The sequence below is a fragment of the Neoarius graeffei genome, chromosome 20 (assembly GCF_027579695.1).
Source record: "Neoarius graeffei isolate fNeoGra1 chromosome 20, fNeoGra1.pri, whole genome shotgun sequence".
In the NCBI taxonomy this organism is placed as follows: domain Eukaryota; kingdom Metazoa; phylum Chordata; class Actinopteri; order Siluriformes; family Ariidae; genus Neoarius; species Neoarius graeffei.
The window spans coordinates 59,968,773-59,975,710 of NC_083588.1; the positions used below are offsets into that span (position 1 = coordinate 59,968,773).

Sequence of the window (6,938 nt, forward strand, 5' to 3'; positions counted from 1 at the left end):
GCCATCACAACTTGGCCCTTGTCAAAGTCACTCAGATCCTTACGCTTGCCCATTTTTCCTGCTTCCAACACATCAACTTCAAGAACTGACGGTTCTCTTGCTGCCTAATATATCCCACCACTTGACAGGTGCCACTGTAATGAGATAATATATTATACATTCCTGTTCAACCCAGTATGCTAATTAAGCATATTATGGCCAAAAAGAAATGTTGACTTTATATTAAATTGTAATTGACCAGGAGGAAATTTGGTCATACTGAAAGGGTACAAAAAGGCTAAGAAACCCACCAATTAAGACTTTATTTGCACTCTTGGTGTCATAATAATCCTGGATAAACATCAGACGTGAAAGTACTTTCAATTGATGGAATGTTATACCACAAATTCAAAGCTGATAATTTTTTTTTCTGTTTCCTTTCTTAATATAACTTACTGTTTGTGTTTTAGTAATTGGGTCACGGATATAATTAAGCTCATGTCTCCATAGCTCCTTTGTGACATTATCTATTGTTAAAAGCAACACACACACACACACACACACACACACACACACACACTAAGAAATTCAAAACCTCTGATTATATTCTGTATTTCATTTTGTTAGCAATGCGATGATTGCACGTTGTGGAAAGTCACAGCACGGTGGAAAACTATTATTAATGCAATTTTATTGTTAAGAAATTGTGCACAACACAAATCGTCAACATGATGATGCTCATTATGTGATTAGCGACTTTTTTTTAGCGCTGATTTCTTCCATCCAGAAGTGTTCAGGTGTCCTGTCGAATCAGCTTGCATTACTGTATATTATGCACACTGTATTGTGTGTTACACTATATTCCTGAAGAAATGGCATATTTTTATTTTGATGTGTACAGGGTGGCACGGTAGTGTAGTGGTTAGCGCTGTCGCCTCACAGCAAGAAGGTCCAGGTTCGAGCCCCGTGGCCGACGAGGGCCTTTCTGTGCGGAGTTTGCATGTTCTCCCCGTGTCCGCGTGGGTTTCCTCCGGGTGCTCCGGTTTCCCCCACAGTCCAAAGACATGCAGGTTAGGTTAACTGGTGACTCTAAATTGACCGTAGGTGTGAGTGTGAATGGTTGTCTGTGTCTATGTGTCAGCCCTGTGATGACCTGGTGACTTGTCCAGGATGTACCCCGCCTTTCGCCCGTAGTCAGCTGGGATAGGCTCCAGCTTGCCTGCGACCCTGTAGAACAGGATAAAGCGGCTACAGATAATGAGATGAGATGAGAAAAATAATAATAATCTGGGAAATATTCGGAAGATGCCATTACAGATCAGGCTAGTAGAGGTGTAATGCAAAGACACGATTAGTCCTCCCAGTATCCATATCTGATGCAGAAATAGGCGTGGCCCCTGGAAAGAACTGCATTCTGGCTTGGACAGTTCCTCAAACTCAGCTACATCACTCGCATTCATAATTGGTCTCAGATTCATTTTGGTTTGTACCTGTGTAGAATATTTTCTATTTTTTTATCAAAATGTAAGGAAACGACACTGTAAAAACTGGGATTCGGGTTAATTAATATTTAGTAAATAAATAATAGTAACCTGTAAATAATAAAAAAGACTTTATGCAGCTTGGCATCATATTGAGCTGAATACAACAAACTCGAACGATTTGATGATTGCATTTTACTCAGTTTTTTCGTTTTGAATAAAATCAGCTGTGAAGAAATGAGCAGAATTTAATTGCATTTTAGTTTGAAAGTCAAAGATGCAGGAAATCGATGAATTTTACTCGTTGAGAGGTATTTACTTTTAATCACCTTACACTTCCGGTCAAGGCCATTTGCGCCACAGCCATCAATGTCTGCCACACACTTCAGCATTTCATGGACTGCCAGTTTCCTAAAGGTAAGACGTGTTTAAATATTGTTATCTGACGAACAATTTGTGACCAAGTTGTGTAGTTGAACATTGTTTTGTGTTACTGTTAATTTAACGTGCTAACTTTACTGCACTGTAAATCAAAATTAAACTCTATAGTGATTCAAAGTCAGTGTGTGTTGTCTTTTTATTGGACTACAAGCATGGGAAAGACTGAAGAGGCGGTTGGTCGGCTCGGTGTCACACTTTCATGTGACTTTCTGAAGTATAACACTGTACATTGTATCTAATGTTCTTTTATCATACCATCTAATCTACTCTTACCAGCTTTCCTGACCCCCCCTCCCCCCTCTTAACGAGCTAGCTAGCAAGTCGTGACTGCAGAGTGAGGTGAGTAATAATGAGATGCAGTTACGGCACATTGCGTTCTCAAGTAAACTGTATTCAAGTAATATTTTATTCCTCAGGTAACATGCTGTTAAAAGCAGTATACGTTTTTAGCTTTTATACATGGGGGGCAGTAGGATTTGTCTCATTGCACTTAAAAGCTAAGTGCGTTATTCCCTACTTTATCAAAAAGAAGTATACTTCAAGTTAATTTTATTAAGTATACTTAAGTAAAGTTAAAGTGTATTTCCATAAGTATACTTTTGTGTATTAAGTATACTGATATCAATGTACTTACAGTATACTTGTAAGTAAACTAATCTAATACTTATTGGGACTAAATTGGTGCACTTTTAGTTTATAAAAAGTATACTTCAAGTCTAAGAGACGTAAACTCTGAGTATACAACTAGTATTTTTTATTTTGTACTGCAAGTATACCACAAATAAAGTTATATACTAATAGTTTACTAGTTCTATACTTGTAGTCCACTTTTTAGTTTACAAATGCACACTTCATAGTGTACTGGAAATATACAGTACTATGAGTTTACTTGTTTTATACTTCTAGTCCACTTTTTAGTTTACTAAAGTATACTTTGTAGAATACTGGAAATGTATTATTGGTTTACTCATTACACACTTCTAGTCCACTTTTTAGTTTATAAAAGTATACTTTATAGCATTTTGGAAATATACTGTACTATTAGTTACTGGTTATATACATGTCGTCCACTTTTTAGTTTTGAAGTATACTGCAATTACCCTTCTAGGTATACTATTAGGTTTCTAGCCCTAACGCTTACCTCATGCACACTACCAGTAGACAACTTAAGTGTTTTGTACCTTAAAGGAAATATGCAGAACCTTTTATTTTTAAATACATTTCTGAGTGGATAGTATCTCCATCCTTGAGTCTTGTATGCTGCATAAATGGGAATAAAAAAATATATTTTTGAGAGTTAAAACTGACCACAAAGTTGGCATTCGAGCTGCTCCGCTGAGCCAGCCATGCCTGAGTGCGTGATGTCACTGTGGTAACCGGTTTTAAGGCCGAGGCCTTTGACAGTTATAGACCAAAGCCAGACTCGGCAGGCGAGAGTGGTTGCAATGGCCTCTTCATTTGGATTTATTGGCGATTCTTCGGATTCCTCAGATAGTAATCCATCTGACTGTGATAGTCCTGAAATTGGAGTGTGTGCATGCTACTGCTATACATTTAGAACCGTATCAGTTCGAACCATCAGAAAGTGAATCCGATAGTAACACGTTGGCCACAGAGGCCCCCACCTTAAGAAATAAAGCCAGAGAACAAAGCCATCTAGAGAATTGGATGGAATTGAACTGACAGTCCCATGTAACTCTCATTAAAACAGGATGGGTGTTATAACTTATGCAACATACATGTACATGCATGCATTTTTACTGATAAAATGTAAAAAGCTAATTAAATAATCAGATGAACTGAGACAATCACATTCTGAAGCAAATTAAATAATCTCATACCAGTAACTTAAACACACAATACAAGTTACATGTATTAATCTAAATGCAGGTAAACAACGAGTGTTGTTGTTGTTTTTGTTGTGATGTAACCAAATGAGAGTCGCATCTTACCTGTCTGTGTTCTCGCTTCTTGAAGCCCGATCTTGTGGCCGATTGTTTTGAAACAATCTGACGTTCAGTTCTTTGTTCATTCACTTCTTTCACATAAGGGCAAGCTATTGCTGCTGAGGCAAGCATATCTAGCGGAGAAATCTGATGACTGATCCACTCATTTTCCATTTTCTCCATACTGAGTACTCCGCCATTACTGCTCGGCTCACACTCCGGGAGAACTGGTGCAACTGATCTTACTTTCCTTTTCTTGTAGTTTTCTTTTCCTTTAATTGTTGGTACTGCACCCTCTTTCAAAACAGGCTTATAGCCAACGCTCCTCAACAGATCAGAGGTTTTGTACAAGTCTTCAATAAAATGTGCCCATGAATTTCTCACAAAACGTGTCCAAATCTTTGCAGTTTGAACATTCTTGGGCCATGAATGGAACATAAATCCACCCTCTGTCATGTTGCTGCACCCGCCAAAAACATATCTGCGTGGCATGGCAACAAATTAGCTCAAAATAGAGGATCGGCGTTGCAGTCAGCTCTGTGTTTTAGTATAGCAGAAATGGTGATGAGACCGATAGACTTCCTGCTGTGACGTTACGGACATCAAGGTCATTCACTCAGACCGCTACCTATATGAATCATTTTAATCGTAAAAATTACTATATTAGTGTGATGGGTGGGAGTGGGAGAAGCCTTCAAGCCATGTAATTAGCCACACCTAATCAGGAACATGGGTAGAAACGGAGTTTAGCGAGTCACCTGACATTCAATTGTCTCACGTGAGGAGGAAATGCAGGTAGATTAGTTTAGCCTGTAACACGGGCCCATTGATTGTCTGAAACCTAACAGTGCAGCAGTGGTGAGAGCACTGTTGGCATGCAGCGTTTGCCAGCGGTGATATAACGTAGAGCAGGTAAGGGAAACCTCTTTTAATACAGTTTATGCTATGTTAATCAATATAGAACTCAGGTTTACTCGTGTTTATCTACCCCGCAGTATTTAAGCAAGTCCGGCTGTTTTCCTGGCTTGTGATAGCAGTCTCTAACAGCACAGCACCAAAGGTATCAAAACATGTTCATTGCTGTTCATAATACTTAGTGGAGCTCATTTGCTAATCACGAGCATTTTAGCTTGTAGTTCCTTGACCCACGCGACGTCTAAGTGGAAAAGGATAGTCTACTGGTATGCGTAGTGGGGATTATAAGAAGGTAAATGTTATGTCTTAATAAAGTCTAACTATTTGAATAGAAATGGGAACTGTATGAATGTTATGATAGTATGAATGTCACGGTAGTGAACATGCAATTGTTTTGTAGTTAATCGTGCCAAAGACTGTTCCTGCCTGTATGGTATGATGCCAGCGTAACAGTAACAGGTAGCTTAATGTTTATATGAGTTTTATGTATATTAACATGTTTAAATGTATTATGTGAATGTTAGCTTGATGAACAGGTGATTAATTGAGATATTTTGTTAATTGCAGGAGCCTATTGTAGTCACTGTTTTTCCCATTGTAAGGTTTACTTTAAAAGCTAATGTGGGTCTGTTTAATGCCCTGTAGGGTAGTCTAATCGCCATCAGCATAAGACCCACAGTGAAATGCCTTGTTATAGTGTGTTGTAAGCGTGTGTAAAACCACCTCCACTTTTGTTTAGTTTATTTGTTTATTTCCTTATTTTGTATATTTATCCGGCGAGGTCTATTCCCTTTTCCCACTTTTGTCAGCCGGGGCAGGGAAGCACAAGAGGTTGTGAGGGCTTATTCTTAGCTTATGCCATTCGGCCTTGGCAAGTGTGCTGGTCATACAAGCCTGTGTGGTGTGGTGCTACGAAGTTCTATATGTGTGTAGTGAACTAGCATAATATCCCTGCCACTTGGGCTTGGTGCATACGCTGGTCGTACCAGCCTGGGTGGTGGGTGAGTTTGTTGATATACTGTGACTGTGACCCTCGGGATGAGTGTAGTGGATTTAAACTGACGATAGCACTGACGTGATATAGTATACTTGTTGTCTGAGTGTGGTGCATAGTTACCTTAGTCATAGTGCTTAGTGGTGTAGTACATTTGCTGCCTGAGTGTGGTGTATTGCTGAGCTGAATATAGTAGTTTAGCAGTGTAGTGTAAGATCTTGCTGCGCCCCTGTGGGCTTTCTTTTCCGGCTGGCTCTTTTTGTCTTTTTCCCCCTCGCCCCTTATAGCTTATTGTGTGTGCCCTTGTTAGGGGTGATTTTTTTTTTTATTTGTATATTTGAATGATTTGTTTGTTTTATAAGGCAATTCATACTAATAGTGGGGCTTTGGCCCGTTGCAGTGTTTTTGATAACATCCTGTGGCTCATTGCTTAACTAAAAAAAGATATCAATTATTAAAGTGTTTTAAAGTGCTTCGCTGCACTCCTTGCCTCTTTTAATGCAAATACATCTCTTCTTTTAATGCAGTACATTTTAGAGAAGGCACACATTCTTGTCATATACAGTCATATATAGGATAGGTAGGGCGTGTTGTGCGGAGGCTATGGGGGGCTGGTGTCGGTGCATGGGGCGTCGGTGCATGGGGCGTCGGGGCCCGGAGCCCTGCCTCATGCAGTACTTCCCCCTCCCCTCTGTCGTCCCATCATGAATCAGCTTGGGCAGGGGGGGCTGGCACCATAGCCATAACAGGTGCTCAGGTAGTCATCATAATTAACTATTAAATAACTATTATTTTTAGAATTTCTATCTATAAAAAATTTGCTAACACAAATGATTAGCAAATAAAATAATACTCCCCCTCCCCCTCTCTCCTTCATTATGATCCAGTTTCCTTCTCCCTGGCCCGACACAGACCAGCACTGCTTATATATACACACACACACACACACACACACACACACACACACACACGTGCTTACTTTCACATATCCCGCTCCCCCCCAACATATACACACTGTCCCTCCACCCATAATTCAAGGCCCAAAACCCCTCCAAATCTCCCCCACCTACCCTCCTCTATCTCATATGCACATTCATTACCCCTAATCAACCCCACCCATCCTCCTCTATACAGCAATATAGCTCTTGTTTATCTTTGTCGAATTTGTCTTCATGTGTTCTG

The 6,938-nt window shown here is 39.8% G+C and overlaps 1 long non-coding RNA gene across 1 annotated transcript; it reads left to right on the top strand.

Moving 5' to 3' along the window:
* The first annotated feature begins 4,840 nt into the window (after window positions 1-4,840).
* Window positions 4,841-6,064, top strand: LOC132869328 (uncharacterized). The gene is made up of 4 exons (XR_009650932.1): window positions 4,841-4,907; window positions 4,984-5,054; window positions 5,163-5,221; window positions 5,330-6,064. It is a non-coding gene; the product is annotated as an uncharacterized LOC132869328 (long non-coding RNA).
* Window positions 6,065-6,938: the final 874 nt, after the last annotated feature.